Raw genomic sequence first — 27176 nt, forward strand, 5'->3', positions numbered from 1 at the left:
ACCACAAAGTGACAGAGAGAAACAAATCTCCAGCTGAAGGCAGCCCAGCAGGCGGACAGGAAGGGTTCATCCCAGCCCACTGCGAGCTGAGCCCAGCCCCTCATGAGTTCCAGGGCAGCCCCAACAAGGCTGCAGCTGACTTAGGGACAGTGTATCACCAGCAGCTGTGGCGGTTTCCAGACATATTAACCCATAAATGGCAAAGACAATGTAAAAGATCAGTGTAGAACACTGTTGGAACTGGGGGGGACTAGGAGTGCAGACTGGCCCCTTTCCCCCTGAGCAAGAAGCAGTGGAGGTCCGCCAGCCGTGCAGCTGCCTCCACGTGGCTCCTTCAGAGCTCCTGGCCTGCAGATCACAACAGGGCCAAGCGACCATTTAAAGGATAATAGCTCTTGCTTTAACCTGCCTAGATCTGGATCGCAGTCTTGGACGCTAGCCCTGAGGTGTGTGACCAGTGAGCCAGAGTGTGTGGGGACTATAAAGACAGCGCCCTCTTAATATCTCTGGCAGCTGTGAAAACCCCAGAAATTTTGGACAAAGCTCTTCCCTCTGGAAGCAGAGTTCTCCCATGGCGAGGAGCTCAAAAGTCAAGTAATTGGTTGTCAATATGAGCAAGCAACAGAAGCATAAACAGACTATAGAATCCTTTTTTGGGGGACAAAAAGGATCAAGGAGTGGAGCTAGAGGAAGTCATGGAAGTCAGAACTCCTGCACTTAAAACTTCCAAGAAAAACATGAACTGTTTACAGGCCATAGAGGAGCTCAAGACGGATTCTGAAAATCAAGTTAAGAGAAGTGGAGGAAAAATTGGGAAGAGAAATGAGAATGATGCAAGAAAATCATGAAAAGAGAGTCAACAACCTGAATAAAGAAAATAACACCTTAAAAAATAGATTAACTCAAATGGCAAAAGAGGCCCAAAAAGCCAATGAGGAGAAGAATGCCTTAAAAAGCCAAATTTGACAGATGGAAAAAGAATTTCAAAAGCTCACTGAAGAGAATCATTCCTTCAGAATTAGATTAGAGCAAATGGAAGCTAATGATTTTATGAGAAATCAAGATACTTTTAAACAGATCCATACAAATGAAAAAAGAAAGCAATGTGAAATTTCTCATTGTAAAAACCACTGACCTGGAATATAGATCCAGGAGAGATAATTTAAAAATTGTTGGACTACCTGAAAGCCATGATCAAAAGAAGAACCTAGAAATCATCCTTTAAGAAGTTCTCGGGGGTGGCTAGGTGGCACAGTGAGTAAAGCGCCAGCCCTGGAGTCAGGAGGACCTGAGTTCAGTTCCGGCCTCAGACACTTAACACTCACACACACAAAAACTAGCCATGTAACCTTGGGCAAACTACTTAACCCCAACTGCCCTCCAAAAAAAAAAATAAATTCCCAAGGAAAATTGCCCTGATGTTTTAGAACGAGAGGGCAAAATAGAAACTGAAAGAATTCACCAATCGTCTCTTGAAAAAGATCCCAAAAAGAAAACTCCTAGGAATATTATAGCTAGGTTCCAGAGTTCCCAGATCAAGGAGAAAACATTATAAGCAGCCAAGAAGAAACAATTTGAATATTGTGGAAACAGAATCAGGATAATACAGGATCTGGCAGCTTCTACATTAAGGGATCAAAGGGCTTAGAATATGATATTCTGGAGATCAAAGTATCTGGGATTAAAACCAAGAATCACCTACCCAGCAAAACTGAGTATAATGTTTCAAGGGAAAATATGGTCATTTAATGAAGTGGAGGACTTTCAAGCATTCTTGATGAAAAAACCAGAGTTGAGTAGAAAATCTGACATTAAAATACAAGAAGCAAGAGAAGCATGAGAAGGTAAACAGGGAAAAGAAATAAGGAATTTATCAAAGTTGAACTATTTACATGCCTACATGAAAAAAAGATAATTGTAACTTATGAAATTTTTTCAGTATGAGGACAGTTGAAGGGAATATTAATGTATATGTATACATACATATATATATATGTCTTTATAGGAGGGTATATGTTTGCATGAATACATATTTGAGTGTATATATGTGTATAGATATAGTAAAAAGATGTCTAGTTAGATTGATTCAGCTTAGTGCTTTCAAGAGGGATAAAATAGTTGTCAGTGTTATAAATCAAAAAAGAATGAAAGGAATTACAATAAAGCTTTCATTTGTCCAAAAAAAATTCAAAATCTTGCCCAAACAATAAACTCCTAGAAAATCAGAATGAAGCAAAGAGAAGCTAATGACTCCATGAGACATCAAGAAATAGCAAAAAGAAAATCACAAGGATGAAAAAAAGTAACAAGAAAATATAAATGATCTCATATAAAAAATCACTCACCTAGACAACAGATCAAGGAGAGATAATTTTAAAATCACTGAGTCAACTGAGAGGCAATAACCAAAAAAGGAGACAAAGCATCAGTAAAACCAAAATTCTGAGCTTCCAGGTCAAAGGAAAAATACTGTTAAGCAGCTAGAAAAAAATAATTCAAGAACCAAGAAACCACAGTTAAGATGACAAAAAATTTAGTAGTTACCATTTTAAAAAGAATGGGGTGTGACAGGGAGAAAATCTGTAACTCAAAATCTTGTGGAAATGACTGGTGAAAACTAAAAATAAATAAATAAAAGATTTTGAAAATTAAAAAATTAAAAAATAAAAAAATGGAGGGCTTAGAATATAATATTCCAAAAAAGTAAAGAATATAGGCTATTAACCAAGAATAACAATTAACAAAAGGAAGTATAAATCTACCTGGGGGGTGGGGGAGGGAAAGTTGGGAAATAGACCTTTAATAAAAGAGAACAAAATATTCCAAATGAAAAAACCAAAAGTGAAGAGTAAACACAGGAGTCAAGAGAAACATAAAAAGGTAAACATGAGCAAACAATCATAAGAGGGGACAACACAATGATGAACTGTTCTCATTCTAATATGGGGAAATGATAGATATGTCCCTTCTGCATCTTATTATCAAAAGGAGTCATTCAGGAAAGTCTAAGTACAGAAATCTGCGTGGTTCTATTATATTGTAATGATCCTAAAAGAATAATGTAAAGGTATGTAAAAAGAATACTTGGAGTACAAAGTACTTCATGGTATGAAGTGGGGAGAGAGTAAGATCAGGGAGAGTTATCTCATACAAGGAGAGGTCTATAAAACAAGGAGGAAGGGTTTGGGGACAATCAGGTGACACGAACCTCATTTTCATCTGAACTGGTCAAAGGAAGGAATATACAAACACACACACATGGAGTGTTGAGTACAGAATATATTTCACTAAACAAGTAAACAAAAGGCAAAGGGTAGAAGAGTGAATTATAACTAGAGGAAATTAAAGGAAATATCAGTCCTAAATCAAACAAACTCTTAAGCATGTTTAAAAATATTTATAACAATTCTTTTTGTAGTGGCATAAAACTGAAAATGAGGAGGTACACTCATCAATTAGGGAATGGAGAAACAAGCTATAATAAACAAATGTAAATGAGTACTCTTATGCTATAAGAAATGATGAAGGGGATATTTCAGAGAAACTTATGAAAATTTACATGAACTGATGCAGAGTAAACTGAAGAGAACTAGGAGACCAATTTATACAATGACAACAATATTGTAAAGACGAAAACTAAGAAACACTCAGGATCTCTGATAAGCTTTATGATTTCAGAGCACTCATGATGAAACATGCTACTCACTTTCTGATACAGACTCAGGACAGATTAGGATGTAATTTTTTTGAAGTTAGTCAACGTGGAAATTCATTTTGCTTAACTGTACATGTCTGTCAACAAAAGTTTTGCTTTTCTTTCTCAAAGGGAGGGAGGAGATGAGGAGGCAGATATTTGCTGATTGAAAAAAAATGATTAAAAAAAAAGAACTTTACAGGTGAAATCTTCAGCCATCACAGCCACTTACTGTGAAAGAACAGAAGACTTCACTAAGCAGCAGTAAGCAGACCATGGCCATATTTTTCTAAGACACTAAAAAATTTAGGATTTAATGATAGACAGGAACTTGTAGTTGGTAATGTTACTATACTACAGAATGTACTGTTGAAGCTTTATTATTTTACTACTTAAGGAAAATTAATATACAGAGTATACTAAAATATACTGCTCTGTGTAGATGCTCAGAGTAACTTAACTGGGGTCCGTTTTAGTATTAGTGCCAATGGATTTCAACTCTTAAAATGAATAACTCTGACTTCAAAACTACTTCTTAAAGCTTGAATTTGAGTGATAATAGCTGTAAGTTTCCATTAATATATAGGTTAAGAAACATGGAGAAGAGATGCTGGTCAATTGTACTGCTTCTGATTAATTAGGAAACAAAGGGGTAATAAAGTTTTTATAGCAGTCAAACAATAATGCTCAGCTTTCAGTTGAATAATCATATATATATATATATACACACACACACATATATATATATGTTGTCCACTAAAGAAAATTAAAATGTTACATACTATTTTGCAAGTCAGATTAAATAGGACAGCCTGTGTAGTTACATGCCTATAATATAATTAATTTAGGATATTTCCTGATTGAATTGGTATTCATTTGATTTTTACTATTTCAATGAATATTAAGTATTGCACAGGCATTGCTTTGCTCATGATACTTTATAAACAGTGTTTCAGCTGAACATATGGTCATGAAAATGGAAAACATTTTCAGGTATAATTTTTCAGTACCATGATAGGTAAAAACACGTTGAATCCAGAAGCTCACCTGTAATGGAATGCTTAACAGTTATCACTGACACTATCAGACTATTTATTAATAAAACCACACTGTCATGAAATAAGGGAAATATTGCAAATTTCTCCAAATACACTTATTCAAAGGTAACTGTATACTGCTTGCATAGATGTCCAAAACACCAAAAGTCTCCTCAATGAGAACCAGTTACTAGAAACTGCTTTGTCTACTCATTCACACTGAATAAAGTAGAAGAAAAACATATTTACCAGAACACAGCATGTGACTAGACAACACTGAATTAGTCTATGACTACAATTTTTATTTTGTCCAAAACTATGATTTTTGTTGTTGTTGTTGTTGTTGTAGAGGATTCCTAATCAAGAAATTCTATGAACAGGTTGACAACTATTCTGCTGTTTATACTATGGAATTGCCTGGGGATACTGGCCATGAGCACACAGTCCTTACTTATCAGAAGTGAAACCTGAACCTAGCCTTACTTACTAACTCAAGACCAGATACAAAGTCACACTATCAACCTATATGCATGCATGCATGCATACATGCGCACACATACACACACACACACACTTTTTAAAATTAGACATGTGATTTCAACCATGTAGGGAATTTCCAGAGAGGAACTTTCCCTATGCAAGTTGGCAAAGTCTACACATATACATATGCCAATGTATATGTGCAAATGTATACAAATACATGTGTATGTACATATATATAATATGCATGCAAAAAGTCACTGCAGATAAAACACAGAGGACCCAGAACTAAAATGGAGAAAGAGATGAGACTTGATCCCATCTAGTAAAAAGCACAGTACTGTTCAGTGATCTTAAGCTACTCACTGTTCCAATAACTCCTCTTTTTTAACATCAATATTCTCCCATTGATTCTATACTATTCCATTCAAAATAAAAAAAATCAAGATCTTAGAAGAATCAAAACAAAAAACTTTATAAAGGGTGATGTTAAGTACATTGTAGAATATTATCAAAGATGATTTGTGTGCAAAAAGTGGTTATGTCACATCATGAAAGACATGTAAGACCAGAAAAGGAATGTTTCGATTAAATTATGCATAAATCAGTATTAAAAGCCTTTTAAGTAAAAGGTACATAGTAATTATCTTTCATTTATAGCAACATAAAATTTCCATATTTCAAGGGAAAGCAGAGTATTTTCAACTTTAGTGTATAATTTTGTCTTTTGCAAAGGAAATAGTTGTTTTTGCAAATGTGTGCATGTGTATATGTATGTATATACACATAAAACGTATGGATATATACATATACATATATATACAAAAAATGAGATATATCTATATCTCTATATGATTTGTCCTCCATCCCTTCACAATTTTAACCCTATATTTTACCATTTCAAGTATATACTATCAGCTTCCTTTGGCCTGATATTTATCTTCGCACTAGACATGCCTCAACACAATCCAACCCTGACCCCACTATCACCCCTTCTGCATACCTATTAACATTCTTCTGAACACATATAGAGAAAGTCATGCAACCTTACCAAAAGGAGTGACCATAAATTTGTGTTATCTAATCTCAACTGGGTGCTCAATGCTGAATGCCATCTTTTTTTTATTCTTTCCTGACTATCACACTTGCTGTAATGGTCATTCCAAATTTTCTCCTCTCTCCTTAAAGCTTATATATTACTTCCTCTCAAGGACACAGCTTGCCTGCCTGTTATGGTCTGTTTATTACTCAGACTTCCCAAGAAGCTCTGTTGCCAGCCAAGATACAGTCTACCTCACTGTGGCCTCTGTCTTCATTCAAAACTTGTCAGGAAGGCCTGTGTTAGCCCCTACACCAGTCCACTGTATCTGGCCTCTGTCTTTGCCCTATTCCTTCAGAAGCCTTTCTCAGATCAGATCTATCTCAAACTGCCAGCTACTACCTCATTTCCAGACTATCCCAAGCCTGTTCTTGCATACTATGAGTTGGAGCTCTTAGGGCATTGAGATGGAACCCTGAACAATCAATATGATCCCCTCCCTTCCTTTCGCTAGCCACTGATCATCTGACTGCATTCATTGCCCAATAGTTAACATACTCATACTCTCTCATACTCTTACCTCTCATTGATTCTGAACACCTTGCCATCATTTATACAAACTCCATTCTCCATCCCCCATTTATTCCCATCCTCCTCAACCCTATCCCCCTCCATCCAGATCTACCTACCCTTTCCACTGTGATCTCTGAAATGACCATTTCATAGTTAACAAACTTGCTTTCATTTTAAATTTATTTTCCCTTCCCACTCCCTTCATCTTCTGGCTCTCACCAAAACCTGGCTCCCTAGGATGACACAAATCCTTAGCAAACCCCTTCCAGTACTGTTTGCACTTTCACTCCTATTATAGCCCCCACTCATTGATTAAGGAAGGTCACAAACTAGTCAGAATACTTCTTACTCTCCACTGCCATGTCTAAATCCTACCTTCTGTGACCATTATTAAGAAATCTCTCCTCCTTTAATCCAAATTATATCCCAATCAAGATTCTGATAGCTGTTATGCTATCCATTAACACGCTCTACCCCTCCCAAAAAAATCACTTTTTTTCCTTTCCTCAATAACTTCAATACCTGGCTCAGTCTATCTTTCTACCCAAATTCCTATCCTCATACTCTCCTTATACTATGACGGTTTCAACACACACTCTTTTAGACACCCTAACCTCCAAGTACTTTCCCATGACCTGTTCCTCCACTCTTCCTCAGCTACACAATTATATCCTTGAACTTGCTACTTCCATGCTCATGACCTCTAAAATGTTTTTATCTGATCACAATCATTTATCATTCCATCTTCCCTAACCCTGTTCACTACTATGACCTCCAATCTCTCAGGCACTCAGTTCTTTCCCCAGTCATCACTCTTGAACTGGTTATAATGACCTTCCTTCCCTATCATCATTTCTTGATGAACCAATTCAAATCTATACTATCTTCTCTCCAACCCTTGCCCCCTTATTCTACCAACAATTTTAACCTTACTAAATCTCAGTCTTAGATTACTCCCACCATCAACTTAGCTCCTATTCACATGCTACAAAACAGAGCTAAAAATAAATAAATAAAAATAATCACAAAAACTCTGATGACTGGGTCCAATATAAGTTTATGTTACATTATCTCAATATGACCCTCACCATAGCAAAGCAATCCTTTCATATTCCCCAATCAGTATGCCCTCCCATACACCACAGTTGTCATTTCACATCTTTTCATCTTTTCTCAAGTGTCCTGTCATTTCTACCTTTGTAACATCTTTCATATATATTCATTTCTCTCCATTAACAACAGCCTTCATCACCTCTCATCTGGCCTGTTTCAAAACCCTTATAATTGGTCTTCCTGCCTTAATTCTCTCCTCACTCCCATTCTTCATTCAACATACCCCCAAAGTACAAGTCAACCTATATCCTTTGACAATTAAAGCCCTTCACTACCTATCCCCTCCCTATCAAATCCAGTCTTCTTACACTTTACTCCTCTCCGCATACTCTTCAATCCAATGACACTGCCCTGCTTACCACCTGGTTAGTCATTCTCTTCCCATTTTGGGTCGATGTCCCATGGATTTATTTAAAGGCCTCATTTATTTTCTCCCTTGATCAGCTCATTCCCTCATATGACTAAAACCATTATACTTAGGTAGATGTCTCTCAAATCTTTATCTCCCAATCTGACCTTTCTTTTAAAGTACCTGAAATTTCACAAGTCCAAAACTGAGTTTTTCTTTCTCAAGTATGTTCCTCCTTCAGATGTCATTTTTTCTGATGAAGGCTTGCTACTCTTTAGACGTGAACCTGTGCTCAATACTCTGGTGTTATTTACTCTTCCATCTCTGTCAGCTTTCATATGCAACTCGTTACTAAATTTGGTTAAGTCTAACTTCACAGTATCTACTTAAAACATACTCTTGTCTACTGCTGCTAGCAATACCTTTGTATAGGTCTTAATTAGCATGAACCTGGAATGCCATCAGAGTGCTAGCAGGTCTTCTCACTCCAAACCTTCTCTCAGTCCTTATCTACCTTGACCTCTTTGGGATCAATGTCTTCTCATGGATGTTCTCTTTTCTTTAGGTTTTTGCAATACTACGTACTCTCTACTGGCTCTCTTTATACCTGTCTGAACACTCCCCAGTCTCCTTTGATGGATCTTCATCCAGGTCATGCTCACTAACTGTAGGTATCCCTAAAATTCTGATCCTTGGCTTCTTCTCTTTTCACTCTATATGAAGTCCTCTGACTCCTCAATTCCCATGGATTCAACTATCATCTGTATTCAGATGATTATCAGATCTATTTATCCAATCCTAGTCTCTCTCCTAATTTCCAGCCTCACATTATCAGTTGCCTTTTGGATATTTCAGTGTCCTGTAGAAATCTCAATTTCAAGATTTCCAACATCAAACTAATTTTTTTCTGCCCCCAAATCCTCCCCTCTTCCAAATTTTCCTATTACTGTTAAAAGCACCATCACCCTCTCAGTCACTCAGGCTCAAAACTTGGTGTCATCCTCAATTCCTCATACTAATGCCATATATCATTTTTGCTGTTGGGACAACTGAACCACACAATTCTTGACATTCTTGATATGAATGAAGGCAAAATGAAACTCAACTAAATGGGAAGGTTCTCCTAGGAGGAGCAAATAAAGATGATGGTATACCTGGCTTTTTCACACATCAAAAGTGACCATTCCATGTTATATTTGATCATTTCATATAAGCTGAAAGGATCCTCAAAGGTCACCTTGACAAACTAATAATACCTTTAGAATCCGCTCCAGAGTATACCTAAAAAGTGGTCATTCAGTTGTTGCATGAAGACTTACAGCAAAAGGAAAAGCAGCTACCTTCTTAAACAAATCATTCACTTTTTCTTTATTATCAAGCCAAAATCTGCCTCTCTCCAACTTCCACCCATTCTTGCTGGTTCTGCCTCCTGTGGACAGCAGTAGGAAGCTTGGTGGTGCAACAAGTCTACAAGACTGGGCTTAGAATCAGAAAGACCCGAGTTGGAATCTGGTCTCAGATACTTAACTAGTTGTATGATCCTGAGCAAGTCACTTAACCTGTTTGCTTCAGCTCTCTTAGTTGTAAAATGGGGAAAATAATAGCACTGATCTCCCAGGGGAGTTGTGAGGATAAAATGAGATATTTTTGTAAAACATTTTGTAAACTTCATAGAGCTATATAAATGCAAGCTATTATTATTATCATTATTGTGAGTATTACCAAGCAGGTAAAAGATGTCTAATCTCTCTTCCGTGTGACTGTCTTTCAAATACTTGAAGCTAGCCTAGTATTCTACAAAAAGTGCTTTCACAATGAAGGTACACATCACCAATTCATCTATCTAATCTCTTGTGGCATGATCTTCTTAAAACCCCTCATAATCTCTAGTTTTAACAATATCTATCCACCAAAAATGTGGTACCTAAAACTAAGGACAATACTCTGGAGATGGTCTGGGCAGGACAGAGTAAAACATGACTAGCACCTCTCTGTGTATAGCACGGTGGATAAACTACCAGGCCTGGAGTCAGGAAGAACTGAGTTCAAATCAGGCCTCAGACATTTACTAGCTATGTGACCCTGGGCAAGTCATTTAACACTGTTTGCTTCAATTTCCTTACCTGTAAAATGGGTTGGAGAAGGAAAAGGTAAACCACTTCAGCATATTTGCTAAGAAAACCCCATATGGGGTAATGACTGAAATAGACCCAATAGTCTATTGACTATTTGCCAATAGACTGTGTCTGACATGACTGAAAAATAGACATGACTGAAACAACTCAACAAAAACAAAGCGCCTCTCTAGTAATTGTTCTCTTAACAAAACTGAAGACTAAATTAGCTTTTTCAGTTACCACTGTTGATTCCTTCCTGAGCCTACAGTCCATTAAAGTACCCATTCAGATATACCACTGGACCTACCCTATCTTCCACTGGTAAAAACTGATTACCAGAATCCACCTGGATAGTCTATACTCTCAAATATTTTTCAAGTGAAGGCTGGATGACCACTTTCTGGCAATGCTGTAGAAGGAACTGTTGGACAGCCACCACATATTGAACATGTTGAACAAGATGGTTTCTTAGGGTACTCTCAACTATGTGATTCTGTGATTCTGAATCAAAGTTCAGAGTCCATACACAAAGATTTTCCTGCTTAGTAGGATTTGCCAAAACTTGCATGGAAAGTTTTTTGATAATCCAGGGTTAGCATGTTGTATCTTTTCACTTTTATCCTTTAAGTGAAACTGAATTGTTCATTACTGTGCTTAAAGACATGAAACATTAACCCTTAATCAACTCAGTCAGAAATTCAACTCAGAAAATATTTACTAAGCACTTACAATGTAGATCATTACACACTAGAAAAGCACAAAAAAATAAAAATATGATACCTTCCTTACCCTCAAGGAGTTTAGTAGTCAAACATATATACATACGTATATATACACACACACATACACAGTTATATATACATGCATAACTATGCATGAAAGGGTCAATGAAGAAAGAAAATACTTCAACTTATATCCATCTCCTATAAATTTCATGGCTCTGAGGGAGACTTGTGTCATAGTTATCTTTGATCTGTCTAGCAAGGGACTCTTTAATGATCTCTTACTACATCTGTGGGAAAGTCCCATTTGCCCTACTAAGTATCAAGCTTGCTCTCTACCTCTGTTCTACCCTCTGTTCCTTAAGAACAAACAACATTAAACAAATATAAGTTTCCCAAGTAGGTGGACTAGTGAACTCTCCTTCTACTCAGACATAAAAACTTGCATACAGTTGGTCCCCTCATTAATGTCTTTAAAAAGCTTCCAACATGCACAAAATATATGTACTATGGATACAAAGGACTGTTTCAAAAGGACAACTCCCTCTTCGTTGAATTTGACATTACAGAGAATAAATTATGTAGCCTTCAAATAAATACTATCAAACAAGATAAAAAAGACATTAAATAAACTGATTCACTCCCACCCCAAATACGGAAGCACTACTGACTTACAACTGCAAATGACAAGTGATAAAAACCTGAAATTATCTTATTGAAGAGGAATCATAAAAGTGAGAGTATATAGCAATATCTTTAAAGATATAAAAAATAAAATATTGTCTTTTTTATATTTTTTTCTTTATACAATATATTTTTCTATAGACAATACATTATACCGAAAAAAACAAGAATGGGAATCTAGCTGTCTAAATATTTTCTAGTTAAAGAGTCACTACTATATTTAACAGAATACAATTTTTATATAATTTTACCAGATTCACAAAACTTCTAAGTAGCACTTTTGTATACAATGCTGTTAGAAAGAACAATGTTCATTGTCTGAATAAAAGGGAAGTATCTGCTCCAAGTGATTTCACAGATTATTCCTTTGATAATATAAGCTACTCATGCAACCAGACTACTTAAAATGAAATTATAGATTAGTGTTCAATATGAACAGTGGCTATCATATGAAAAAGTACCAACTTACTAGAGAGTTTACAGATTGTATTTCCATTTAAACTTACCATATGCAAAGTGCCAATTCAAAATAGCATTATACATCCTGTATGCTTGCTCTCAAAAGGAATTCATCAAGACAAGTATGCTCACTCTTCTGCAATTCAATAAACTCCCTTTTCTCACGCTCAAGTGCTGACCTCTACTTTGGTACACAAGCCAATAAAGGAAGGAATCAGCCAAGAACTTGAAAGAGGTGGGAGGGAAGGAAGGAATAGATCGGGCTGTCTACATTTAAAGGGCTAGAAGAATTAAGAAGTAGTACTATACTTTATTCCTTACACCAAAAGTAATATTATAGAATGTTGTTTTAGGGTTGTATTATTAAGTGAATATAAATTAGGTTATATGAACTAACCAAAATGGAAATAAAATATCAATATAGAAGATAAGAAGTAGATGACAGCAACTGACAAGATGCTAAGGGCTAGCTACACTTCTTCAAATATTAAAAACTTGAGTCTGAACCACAGATTAAACTGTGAGACTGTAAAGAAAAGAAATATGTACTATTTTTTATTTTTTTTATTTTAGTTTTTTTTTTTTTTTAGTTAAGATGTACTATATTTTAGTTAAGATGCCAGGAAAGCAATAAAATGCAATAATCACTGAATGTACGAAAAAAATAACTAAGGTTGAAATATGTAACAGATTCCCCACTTAAGTGAAATGTCCCACATATATTAGAAAGATTTCACAGAGTAGACAAGAATTTACTATTTTATTTTGCTATGTTCAGTGTATGATGATAATGAGGCATCAATACTGTGATAACCAAACACAAAGGGAGAGGCTATTATTAAAACAAGGGAGAAGGTCAGCAGTGGTAACACAACCATATATCTTCCAGTACAATGATGAGTGGGAATAGGATCACATTAAATAGTAGTAATAATAGCAACAGAAGGCCCAAGTGACAGATCAGAAGGCGGGTAACAGCAATTGGGAAATAAAGGAAACAAGAGCATTTCCCCCTCAAACACCCCATGCATTTTTCACAATGCAATAATATCAGTTGTCAATTAGCTACTTAAAATACTAAGATTTTTAATGTTTTCTTTTAAGATTTGGTGCTTTTTAAGAGCCAGTCCTTAGAAACTTGTACTTTTACTTTTCATTTTCTATAGTGATATTATGTTTCCATTTTGGTTAATTTATATAAAACAGACATTTCCCACTATGCCCCTACTGTAACCCCAATAGCATTATAAGGAAGAAAAAAAGTTTTACTAAGACCAAAAACCCTTCTCAATCTCCACTGAGAGCTCATATAATAATATTCATATTTCCCTTGCTCTCTCTGCCCTGAGGGGGAGATATGACTCATCATCTGTCTTATGGTACCAATAATGATTACTGTATTTCATCCGAGTTGTATTTTACTGCCATTTTCATTTACATTTCTGTAGACATTTTGTATACTGCTTTCATGGTTCTGATTTTCTTACTTTGCATTAATTCATACAACTATTCTACTGCTTCTCTGAAATCTTTATTTTTCTAATTTACTAAGGTACAAAATGAAACACGGAGGAGACTAATAGAGTAACTCGCTGGTCATAACAAGCACTCTTTTTTAATAATCCAATGTCTACATACAGACATCACCAGATGGTCAATATTGAAATCAGATTGATTAAATACTTTGCAGCCAAAAGGGGAAGCTCTATTCAGTGAGTTTGGAACTATGGCTCAGATCATGAGCTTCTTAATGCAAAATTCAGACTTCAGTGAAGAAAACAGGAAAAATCATCAGACTATATAGGTATAACCTAAATAATATCCCTTATGAATAGGAAGTAAAAGTGATGAAAGTTTGAAGGGATTAGATCTGGTAGATAGAGTGCCTGAAGAACTAAAAACAGAGGTCTCTAATACTGTACAAGAAGCAGCAACAAAAAACATTTGAAAGAAAAAGCTCAAAAAAGCAAAATGGCTCTCTGACGAGGCTTTACAGATAGCTGGGAAAAAAAGCAAAGGGAAAGGGAAAGATATGCCCAAGAGAATACAGAAATCCAAAGAATAGCAAGAAGAGATAAGGTAAAGCAAAGAAACAGAAGAAAATAATATAATGGGAAAGACGAGATTTCTTCAAGAAAATTAAAGATATCAAGGGAACATTTCATGCAAAATTGGGTAGATAAAAGATTAAAATGGTAGGAACTTAAAATAAGTAGAAAAGATTTAAGAAAAGGTGGAAAGACTACATAAAAGAACTATACAAGAAAAATCTTAACCTCACCAATAACGAAGATTGTGTAGTTGTTGATCTACAGGGAGGCATTCTGGAGAATGATGAGTGGGCCTTAGGAAGCACAACTAACAACATGGCTAGTGAAGGTGATGGAATTTCCACTGAGCTATTTAAAAATCCTCAAAGATGATGCCATTAAAGTGTTTCACTCAATATGCTAGCAAAGAAAATTAAACAGGGACCACTGTATTGGAAAAGATCAGTTTACATCCTAATCCTAAATTAGAACAATGCAGGGAATATTCAAATTACCAAACAATTGTACCCATTTCATTCCCCAGCATGACATGCTTAAGATTCTGCAAGGCAGGATTCAAGAATATGTAACTCTAGAATTACCAGAAGAGCAGGCTTGTTTCCAAAGATGCAGAGGAACTGGAAACCCAATTGCCAACATTTGCTGGTTATAAAAAGAGCAAGGTAGTTCCAGAAAAAAAAAATCTACTTCTACTTCACTGCTTCACTAAAACCTTTGACTGTGGATCACAATAAAACATGGCAAGTTCTCAAAAAGATGGGAGTACCAGATCATCTTACTTGTCTCCTAAGGAACTTGTATGCAGTCCAAGAAGCAACAGTTATAACCAAGCTGACTGTTTTAAGATTGGATAAGGAATACGGCAAGGTTGTATATAGTCACCTTATTTATTTAACACATATGTAAAATACATCATGCAAAATGCCAGGCTGCACAAATCAAAAGCCAGAATTAAGGGTCCTGGGAGAAATATCAACAAACTCAGAAATACAAATGATACCACTTTGATGGCAGAAAGTGAAGAATTAAGAAATCTCTTGATGACAGTGGAAGAGGAGAGTGTAAAAACTGGCTTGAAGCTTAACATCAAAAAAACTAAGATCTTGGCAACAAGTCCCATCACTTCCTGGCAAATAGGAAAAGAAAGAGAAGCAGTGCCCCAATTTATATTCTTGGGCTCAAAGATTATTGCAGGTGGAAACTACAACTATGATATTAAAAGATGCTCCCTGGGGGCGGCTAGGTGGCACAGAGAGTAAAGCGCTGGCCCCGGAGTCAGAAGGACCCAAGTTCGGTTCCTGCCTCAGACACTTAACACCCACACACACAAAAAAAACTAGCCGTGTAACCTTGGGCAAGTTACTTAACCCCAATTGCCCTCCAAAAAGGAAAAAAAAAAAGATGCTCCTTAGAAGGAAAGCTATGGCAACTCTAGACAGCATACTAAATGGCAGACATTACCTTCCTGACAAAGGTTAGTATAGTCAAAATTATGGTTTTTCCTATAGCAATGTATGGCTGTGAGAGTTGGACCATAAAGAAAGCTGAGTACGCCAGAATGGATGTTTTTGAATTGTGGTGCTGGAGAAGACTTCTGAGAAACCCTGGACAACAAGAAGATCAAAACAGTCTATATTTAAAGAAATTAACTCAGACTATTCATCACCAGAAGATCAAATACTGAAACTAAAGCTTAAATACTTTGGCCACATAATGAGAAGACAGGACTCACTGGAAAGATGGGATGCTGGAAAAGACTGAAGGCAAAAGGAAAAGGGAATGGCAAAGGATGAGATGGGATAGCGTTATGGAAGCAATAAACATGAGTTTGGACAGATCTGGGGGATGGTGGAGAAAAGAAGGCCCTGGCATGCTATGGTCCATAGGAATCACAGAGCCAAACACAACTAAATAGCAACAAAAGGTGCAATGATAGGTCAATGTCATAGTCAACACAACTACACAACTAAATAGCAACAAAAGGTGCAATGATAGGTCAATGTCATAGTCAACACAACTACACAACTAAATAGCAACAAAAGGTGCAATGATAGGTCAATGTCATAGTCAACACAACTACACAACTAAATAGCAACAAAAGGTGCAATGATAGGTCATTACATTTATATACCATAGCTATCAGCCATTCCTCAAGGGATGGCAATTAATTTGCTTAAATAGTTAAATTTTGTTTCTGGTTGTGATGCCACACCAAAAATCCTACTATGAATATTTTCATATATATAAGATTACTTTCTGTCTTCTACCTCCCTTGGATACACGCCCAGTAGTAGGATTAGTGAGTAAAACAGTATGTAATATAGTAGAAAATGTTCTGAATTTTGGAATCAGAGGACTTAGCTTCATATTCCTGTGACATTCCTTGGAGAGTCACTTAATGTCTCTCAGACTTTATTTCTTCATTTATAAAATGAGATACGGGGACTCAATCAGAGGTGTGAAACATGTACCCACATGTGGTCCCCAACACTCCTAGTGCAGCTTGAACCAGATTAAAAAGTAATTGGGAAATAGTAAACAAAAAAATTAAAATACAAATACAGTAAAACATAGATAAAATTAATCTATGGTTTTCTAAATCAACATGTAGCCTACAGGGATTCTTATGTTTAGTGGCCCCTGTTTCTATTTGAGTTTGACACCACTGAAATAGATCACTTTTTAAGGTTCCCCCCACTTCTAAATCTATGATCAGATTATCCTATGAAGAGCTGAATAACTTCTTTCATATAATCCCAAACTTTTCCAGAATGGTTAAAACAATTCAAGGTTTCATCAACACCATGTTAGTGTGCCTGTCTTGTCACCACTCCTCCAACATGATTTTTCTGTCTTATAAATCTTTGGGGGTCAGGAAGAACCAGGTTAAAGTCTGGCCTCAGATGCCTATGATTAAGTGTGTGACTATGGAGGAGTCATCTCACCTTAATGCACCTCAAACAATTTTCTAGGACTTAGCTACTAAGTGAATAGAGCAACTGTGATCTGCTGTTGGTGAAAGATGGTCTCACTCACAGATTCCTTTTAACCTATCACCCTAGACAATTTTACTTGTATGAAGTGAAACTTCAGGGTTTGTCTGTTTTAATTGGCATGCCTCTCATCTTTTGGTGATCTGGAGCATGCTTTTCAATTTTACTGTTAATGGTTTATAATTCTTTTCAAAACTGATCTTGTTCTTTAATAATTATTTATATATAATTTCAGATCTAATAAAGCTAGGCCACCTTCACTCCTAATATTAATTATTTTCCTTAGGATTCTAGACATTTTATTCCTCTAAATCAGAGCTTCTTAAACTAGGGTCAATGGTACTGGATGAAGAAAAAAAGTTGTTATCTTTATTTCATTAACCTCTGGCTGAAATTTAATATTTTCTTCATTTATTTTAAGACACTATTCAGAGAATGGGTCCACAGGAAGAAGGAAGGAAATAAACACTTACAATGTGACAGGTACTATGCTAAGCACTGGGATACAAGTATCAGCAAAAAAAAAAAAAAGTCCTTGCCCTTAAGGAGCTTACCTTCTACTAGAGAAGACAATACACCAAAGGGAGCTGAAAAGAGCATTCTGGGTTCCTCCACTAGAGGGCTTACCAGATTCAAATAAGTGTTCATGAGACAAAAGGTTAAAAACTCCTGCTTTATATGAATAATGCATTAAAGGAACACAGATGACAAGAACACAGATTTTATATTTAGAAAGAGCCTTAGATTTCGTCTAGTCCAAGCCCTAAATTTTATAGATGAAAGAACTGAAGCCTAGATCTGTGCAATGCCTTGCCCAAGGTTGCACAGGCAGCTGAGAAACAGAATGAGGACATGAACATGTGGCATCTGACTCAGAGGGACAAACATTTTCCATTCTAACCAATGAAACATGAGGTGGCATAATGGATAGAGTATTAGTCTTGAAATCAAGAAGATGCATTTAAATCCCCCCTCAGATATTTATTACGTCCTTGGGAGAGTCATTTACCTTCTTTTGGCCTTAGTTCCTTCATTTGTAAAATGGAGATAATAAAAGCACTTCTATCACAGGATCACTATGAAGATAAAATTATCATTTATACTAATAAATAATTCATAAAATGATAAATATAAAGCACTTCATAAACCTTAAAGCATTATATAATATTAGCTATTATTATTTAAATGCCAAATCTAAAGGCCTCTTCCACACTCATCCTTCCTGACCTTTAATATTACGAGCATTGATAACTTTTCCTTTCTAGACACTCTCTCCTTGTCCATGATGTCCATGACAATATTCTTCCCTAGTTCTCCTCCTAGCTGTCTAACCACTTCTTCTCAATTTCCTTGGTTGGTTCTTCATCCAAATTTCACCTACAATTCTTAGGTGTCCCCCAAGGCTCTGTTCTAAACTCCCTTCTCTTCTTAGGGATTACCAGGAGGTGGTACAGACAATTAAAAACTTAGAAAAACTTTGCAAAAAAAAAAAGGTCATATAATGAATGGCATGATCGTTAACAATAGGCAAGATTGCCAAATATGAATAAGAATAGGAAGAAAAAAATTTTAGACCATCTACTCCTATATTGGTATTTGTTTTGCTCTGCAGAGGCCTTCCCTTGAAACACCATGAACAACTGGAAAGCCTCATTATTAAAAACATATTTAATAACGTGTTAATATTGAGTCTAGTGCTGATTTTGGTGTTAACCATTTGTTCTAACCCTAAGCAATGTGCATATTACTGCTTGGAATTGCTATTTAGATTGCACTGGTCATAATTATAATATTAATCACAGATCATCCTAGATGGCTGCAAGAATAGCCAGCAACCAGAGCGCCGAATGTAGTTATCTTAACATAACTGACTCCATTTTGTACTGGGCCACCATTTTGTTACTAAGTATTTTGATATTTGTTTTTTCAAACTTTTTTTACAATACTAAAATAAACATATGTGTGGTAGAGGTTGGTAAAAAAAAACATTATTTGTATTCAGAAACAACAAGTAAACATATGGGATCCCCAGAAAGGACAGACCACTAATAAGAAAATGTGATAAAGAATCTTCTTTAGTTTTTATCATCAGGTATCAAATTAAATTAAAAAAAAAACAATTAGGTCACTGACCCCCAATAAGAATTTGAGTGTTACTAGGTAACACCTATAACTAGAACAAGAAACTCACCTGAGATCCCAGCCTCCTACCTAATCCTGAGTTCTGGCCCCTCCTGCTTTCCCCAAACCAGAGACTCCAGCATCAGCCATGGTCACTTGAATGAAGTACTGCTGACTGACTGAGATTTACTGACTTGCCAAAGGAAGATTTACTGATCCCAGAAGGAGACTGTTGGTTTCCAGTTGGGCAGCGGGGGGATGTCATCATCGAGTACCAGTATGAGACATGTTTACTGGGAACCCGAAGAAATCTGGGTGGTGATTTGTTCACTCTCCTCACTATTACCTGACATGGTTCTAGAAATACTAAATACAAAAGAAATTAAAATGTACTAAGATAGGCAAAGAGACAAAACTATCTGTATATTGATAATATGATAGTTTACTAAGAATATCTTGAGTGATTTAACGCTCCCTCTTGGTGTAGCTTGGTCCCTCAGTCTCTGTTCTCTGAGCCCAGCGGAAGAACCCCCAACCAGAAACTCAACATGTCTATTTACAAGATCCAGGCAAGAGAGATCTTCGACTCTCGTGGAAACCCCACTGTTGAAGTTGATCTCTACACTGAAAAAGGTCAGTTCCAAGCTGCTGTGCCCAGAAGTGCTTCTACTGGTATCCATGAAGCCTTGGAGCTCCAAGACAATGATAAGACCCACTACATGGGGAAAGGTGTCTCAAAAGTGGTTGAGTAGATCAATAAAACAATTTCCCCAACCCTGATTAGCAAGAAACTGAATGCTGTAGAGCAGGAGAAGATTGACAAATTAATGATAGAGATGGATGGCACTAAGAATAAATCTAAATTTGGCGCAAATGCCACATTGGGAGTGTCTCTGGCTGTTTGCAAGGCCGGAGCTGCTGAGAAAGGTGTCTCCCTGTACTACCACATTGCTGACCTTGCAGGCAATGATGAAGATATCTTGCCAGTTCCAGCCTTCAACGTCATCAATGGTGGCTCCCATGCTGGTAACAAGCTGGCTATGCAGGAGTTCATGATCCTCCCTATTGGAGCAGCAAACTTTAAGGAGGCCATGCACATTGAAGCTGAGGTCTACCACAACCTGAAGAGTGTGATTAACCAGAAATATGGATAGGACGCCACCAACGTGGGGGATGAGGGCGGCTTTGCTCCGAACATCCTGGAGAATAAAGAAGCTCTGGACCTGCTAAAGAATGCTATTAGTAAGGCTGGCTATACTAATAAGGTCGTAATTGGCCTGGATGCTGCTGCCTCAGAGTTCTTCCGATCTGGGAAATATGACTTGGACTTCAAGTCTCCTGATGATTCCATCAGACACATCACCCCTTCTGAGCTTGGAGACCTCTATAAGAGCCTCATCAAGGACTATCCAGTGGTGTCTATTGAAGATCCTTTTGACCAGGATGACTGAGAAGCTTGGAAGAACTTCACTGCTACTGCAGGCATCCAGGTGGTAGGGGATGACCTCACAGTGACCAATCCCAAGTGCACTGAAAAGGCTGTGAATGAGAAAGCCTGCAACTGCCTCCTACTCAAAGTGAACCAGATTGGCTCTGTGACTGAATCTCTCCAGGCATGCAAGCTGGTGCAGTCCGATGGGTGGGGAGTAATGGTTTCCCATCGTTCTGGGGAGACTGAAGATACCTTCATTGCAGACCTGGTGGGGTCTCTGCACTGGGCAGACCAAGACTGGTGCCCCCTGCCGATCTGAGCGTCTGGCCAAGTATAACCAGCTTCTCAGAACTGAGGAAGAGCTGGGCAGCAAGGCTAAATATGCTGAACAGAACTTCAGAAACCCTCAGGCCAAGTAATAAGCTCTGTGGCCAGGAGGCCCAAGAGCTCGCAGGCACCAGGCACCTCTGTAGAAGTCGGCTCCTGTCCTAAGAATGGGCAGCACCAGTACTAGATCAGTTTTGTTTTTGGGGGCAGGGGCCTCTGCTGCTTAATTTCCCTCTCCCCTCCACCTTTCTGTGATGTTCTCACTGCTTCGTTAGAACTGTCTTACACCAGAGACTTCTTGATCATCTGGCTCTCTGTCAGCAGACCCTTGTCATCCTGTGACTGGGATAGAGTGACCTGTTCTCACCCCCAACCCTGGTGTTGATGTGTGAAGCCATACACTTGTGATGCAGCCCCTATGAGCCCCCAGGCCAGATCCTTAGTGGCTTCTATGTGCAGAATAAAAGTATTCAGTAACCCCCCCCCAAAAAAAAAGATTATCTTGAGCAATCTACAAAGAAGCTAATTGAGAAAATCACTTCAGTAAAGATTCAGGTTAGAAAATAAACCAACAAAAGTCAATAGTTTTCTACAAAGCAATAACTAAATCCAGGAGACAAAAATAGAAAGAAAAATCCCATTTAAAATAAGTACAAAATCTGAGAGTCCATCTACCAAACAATATTCAATACCTGTATACATACAACTACAAAATGCTTCTTAAAGAAATAATGAACATAAATAACTAGAGAAATATTTGCTCCTATGGCAAGGTTCTGCTAATATTATAAAAATGGCAATACCAGCATAATAACTTTACATATTTTGTGTTATCCCAAAATACCAAAGAAATACTTTTTACAAAAAATCATAAAATTCATTTTGAGAAATAAAAGTTCTAGAATATTAAAGAAAATACTAAATAAAGAAAAAATGAAACATCTAGACCTCAAACCATAATATAAACCATTGGTATGTTTTATATTATGGCTCAAAAATGTAAATTTAAAACAAATATAGAACAGATTAAACCAGAAAGAATCAGAAATCATTGAATTCAATAGCCCACTGGTGTTCAGTAAACCTGAAAATGTAATTTACCTAGGAAAGTATGCCCAAGGTAGCAAGAACTGATAAGAAAAGTGGAAAAATAACCTGGCAAAAATTAGGTTTAGGCCAACAATTTACACAACAGTCTAGAATAATTTTTTTTAAAAAGGAAAAAAGCTGTAAAATCTGAATATTAAGATTATACCATAAAAAAGTTAGAAGAAAAACAGATAGTGTCCCTTCCACAGTTAAGAGTGAATTCTTAACCTAAGACAGAAGGAATAACAAAACAGAACATATTGTTTTTATTATATGAAATTTAAGTGTTTAAAAGTCCAAGGGTGGGGAACCTGTGGCTTCAAGGCCATATGTGGCCCACTAGGTCCTCAAGTAAAGTCCTTTAACTGAATCCAAACTTCACAGAACAAATTCCCTTAATAAAAGGGTTTGTTCTGTAAAACTTGGATTCAGTCAAAAGGCTGCACCCAAGGACCTAGAAGGCCACAGGTTCCCCACCCCTGGTTTACACAAACAAAACTGACATTATCTAGGACAGAACTAGAAAAGCCAACTGGGAAAAATCTTGGCATCAAATACCTCTTATTAGAATCTGATATCTAAGATTTATAAGAAACCTAAGAGAAATGTTAGTCATTTGCCAACAGAGAAGTGTGGTCAAAGGATAAGAACAAACAGTTCTCAAGAGAAAAATTGTACAGGGCGGCTAGGTAGTGCAGTGAATAGAGCACCAGCCCTGGAGTCAGGAAGACCTGAGTTCAAATCCGGCCTCAGATACTTAACATGTACTAGCTATGTGACCTTGGGCAAGTCACTTAACCCCAACTGCCCTGCTCTCCCCCACCAAATAGCAAAAAAAAAGTAGAGAAAAATTGTAAACTATTAACAATCATACGATTGATCCAAAATCACCAATAGTTAGAAAAATTTAAATTAAAACAATCTTCAGGCTTTATCTCACACCCAGAAAATTGGCAAGGATGGGAATATTCAATGTTGGAGAGGTTGCAGAGAGACACACTAATGCACTGTTGACAGCACTATGAATTGGACCAACCATTCTGTAAAGCAATTTATAATTACATAAAGTATATTTTCATACCCTTTGACCCAGAGATTTTATTGCTAGCCATATATAGCAACAAGGTCAATGGCAAAAAGAAAAGTAGTAGTATTCACAGTAGCAAAGAACTAGAAACCAAGCAAATGCCCAATTACTATGGAATAACTAAAGGAACTGTAGCATATGTAATAGAATATTACAGAATAGAATGTTACTGTCTCTGTAAGAAACAATATCATGAAATATATGAACAATAAGAATATCAATAAAAAAGTAAACATTTCCATGAATTAATGCAAAGTGAAGTAGGTAGAACACGGAAAACTACATATGTGCACACACATATACATATGTATACACATATACATATATAATGACTAACACAATAGAAATATAAATAACAACAAAACAAATAAAAACTGAAGGCTTCATAATTTTAGCAATCATGCTTGGCTCTAATGTAGCTCTATGACAAAACACCTCCATCTGCCTTAAATGTAGAGAGTAGGGAATTACAAAAGTGGAATAAATGCAAAATATTAGGCTTTTCTAATATCTTGATTGGTTTTACTGAACTTGTCCCCCTCCTTTTTTTTTTTTTTATTTAAAGGATGGTTCCCAATGAGGAGATGGGAGAGGACAGGGTAGAAATGTAGGTGACTTAAAAACAAAAGATGTCAATAAGAAATTATTTTTTTAAATTCATAAATAGTAGCCAGCATACTACATCTCAACTAATTATTAAGGTTGAAGCCAGGGAGGGGCAGCCACACTCTCTTCCCACACCACATAATTTGGCACTTCTGTTAATTCAATACTTGCACCAAATGAACTATAAGGGTCTGCACTTATGAAATATGAATAATTCTATGGTCCTAGTACTAAGATCATTAATTATAACCTGGGACTCAACCAAAAAGAAGAAATTTTTTTTTAATTTTTCTTCTGTACTTTTAATGGGTCAGTATTTCCAGTCAAATTCTTTCCCTTCTCCTTCTGCTATGCCATCTGCTTTTAACTACTACAAAATGGTAGAGAAAAATCCTCCCATGCCCATATAAAGAACTCTTCTGGTTTTTTGTTTGTTTGTTTTTGTTTTTTGCCTTTTGGAGGGGAATTGGGGTTAAGTGACTTGCCCAAGGTCACACGGCTAGTTTGCGTGCGTGCGTGTGTGTGTGTGTGTGTGTGTGTGTGTGTGTGTATGTTAAGTGTCTGAGGCCAGATCCGAACCCAGGTCCTCCTGACTCGACAGCCAGTGCTTTATTTACTTCGCCACCTAGCCACCCAAAGACCTCATGTTAAAGAACTGGGTTGCATTGATATAGCAATAGAAAATTATATACAGATCAACTTTTATTTATCATTCACAGAAGAAAAGATGCCACTTCCAGATGAGTAGAAAGAGTTTTAGACTAATCTTTTAAGTTCATTTATAAGTTTATTGTCTCATTTATACTTATTTCCTATATGAATGCTTCAAAGTAACTTGTAGAGCTATTTAGAGTAACAATGATTTTGAAGAGCTTTCCCACATAACATACATCAAAGGAATCCTGACAATTCTTCCAGACAATAAACATGAACCAAGCTTTATTAACATGACTTCAGAGAGATTTACCCAAGAATCAGTTCATTTTATTTGCCAATTCCACATTAACTGAAGAAAAGAGATCTTGTTTATAGCAAATAAAGGATATAAAACTGTAATTTTTCAACCACTTTCTGAAGGTCATTTTCAATTAAGCAACTGAAGTTCTTACAAGTGAAAGCAAAAATTTTTGTAAGTAAAAATTATTTTTGAGATGAAAGAACATTAATAAAAAAAAGCAATATGGGAATGTATATTAATGTATAAATGCTAAACAATTAGAAAACTAAAGGAAAGAACAGGAAAAATTTTGTGTGTGTGTCTTTTTAGAAGGGGAAGGCAGGGCAATTGGGGTTAAGTGACTTGTCCAAGGTCACACAGCTAGTAAATGTTAAGTGTCTGAGGCTGGATTTGAACTCAGGTCCTCCTGACTCCAGGGCTGGCGCTTCATTCACTTCGCCACCTAGTTGCCCCAGGACAGGAAAAATTACAATGATCTGAGTTACTTTCTTCTAAAAGTCTGAAATCAAACTCAAAATAAATTACAATATTAAAATTAAACTGTTTTTAAATTCTCCTTAAAAAAAAAAAACACAAATCAAGAAGTCTCCAGAATAATTAAATCAGAAAATTTAACAAATAATAAGAATTAAAAAAGATCTTGAGATATCATCTAGTCCATCCTACTACTTTCCATGTTAGGTCATTCAAGATAGTTATAATTTCTTATTAAAGAAATAGAAAATACAGTAATCCATAACTCTCCAGAATTATGTCAACAATGTCATTATTCACTCCAATCACACAGTTTCAGTAATAATCTATTTCTATGAAGATGCTTTCCAAATTAATATCTCCACATCTAACTTCACCCAGCACACCAGCTCAGTATTTCTAAATGCCTATACAATTTTAGTTATCCCACTAACACATCAAATTCAACAGGATTGTGACTGCTAACCTTTCACTGTCCTTAACCAGTAGCATTCTTCTCTATTTCTGATGATAACACTATCTTCCAGTCACCTTGGCTCTTTACTTCTAAGTCATCTTTGACTCAATTCTCCCACACTACCAACAACCAATCAACTGCCAAAGACCTAGAATTTTACTTTCTCAAAAGCTCTCATAAGTCTTCTCAACTCCTATTTTAATTACTTTTCTTCAAGCTTTCATCTGTAATTGTTGTATTACCGTAATGGCCTCCTCATTAGCCATCCTCCCCCTAAATCTGAGCACTTTCCAAAGCTCCCTTGCCTTAATGATCCTTTAAAGCAGTGGTGTCAAACTCTAATAGAAATGGATCCCTATGGCTGCATATTGACTTAGAAAATCACAAATTAACATTATATATTCTGTATTATATCTTTATTGTTAAACATTTCCCAATTACATGTTATTTTTTTGCTGATTCGAGCATTTATTTGGTTGACTGACTTACCAGCAGAAAATTACAAAAGCCAGGCACTTACTTTCCAATGGAGAACAGGGAAACCATTGTATAAGCACTTGAATTCAGTGTTGGTCATTCTTAACCATCTGGATTCATGAGTGGGGACTAGACACCTATGTATGTGGTTCTTACAAAAGCAGCATATAGTCAAAAAGAAATCAGAAGAATTATAACTAGTATGTGAACAATGCCAGTCATTCAAATAGTGTCATTAATGTATGTATACATAACTATGTATACATAAATCTGTTAGTTTATAGTGGTTTTTTTTTTCCCCAAAAGGTAATGATCAGGTGATAGTGGTTAATTATACCCAAAGACAATCCTAGTCAAAACTCCTTTGCACCTCCCTCCTACCTTTTGGTGACTCTATATATAGGCACCAAGTGTTCTCATGCTGTGCCAAGTTCTCCCAGGGATCCATGCTATTCTTTACACAAGATACTTCCATCTCCTGATTCCAGGCATTTTCAGGGTGTACCAAAAGTCCTAGGGCAGTTTTAAGTTCTAAAGTATAGAGCACCGGCCCAGAAGTCAGGAGGACCTGAGTTCAAATCAAATGCTATACATACATACACACACATACATACACATATATGTATATATGCATACATATATTTGAGAGATTATTTGGAAGATTAATATGTTGATATGCTTCTTATTAAAATCAACCATAATCATTATCTATTGCTATACATTGCATTAATCAATTCTCAAACTTCGGCAAAACTTTTATCAGTTGCTGCTTAGTGACCAAAAGGATTGTATTTGTAATCTTAAGACTTAAGCTCATCCACAGAAATGCAGTTTTAA

The 27176-nt window shown here is 36.5% G+C and overlaps 1 protein-coding gene and 1 pseudogene across 2 annotated transcripts in view; one reads left to right on the top strand and one right to left on the bottom strand.

The window, feature by feature from the left end:
- Positions 1-27176, bottom strand: part of ARHGAP32 (Rho GTPase activating protein 32) — a 423257-nt gene that overhangs the window by 360309 nt on the left and 35772 nt on the right. The window lies entirely within an intron of this gene.
- LOC138155580 (alpha-enolase pseudogene) lies at positions 13980-21686 on the top strand (annotated as a pseudogene).

The sequence above is a fragment of the Petaurus breviceps genome, unplaced genomic scaffold (assembly GCF_028583685.1).
Source record: "Petaurus breviceps papuanus isolate PSGF00001 unplaced genomic scaffold, PetGlider_PUasm1.0 91133, whole genome shotgun sequence".
NCBI classification, from domain to species: domain Eukaryota; kingdom Metazoa; phylum Chordata; class Mammalia; order Diprotodontia; family Petauridae; genus Petaurus; species Petaurus breviceps.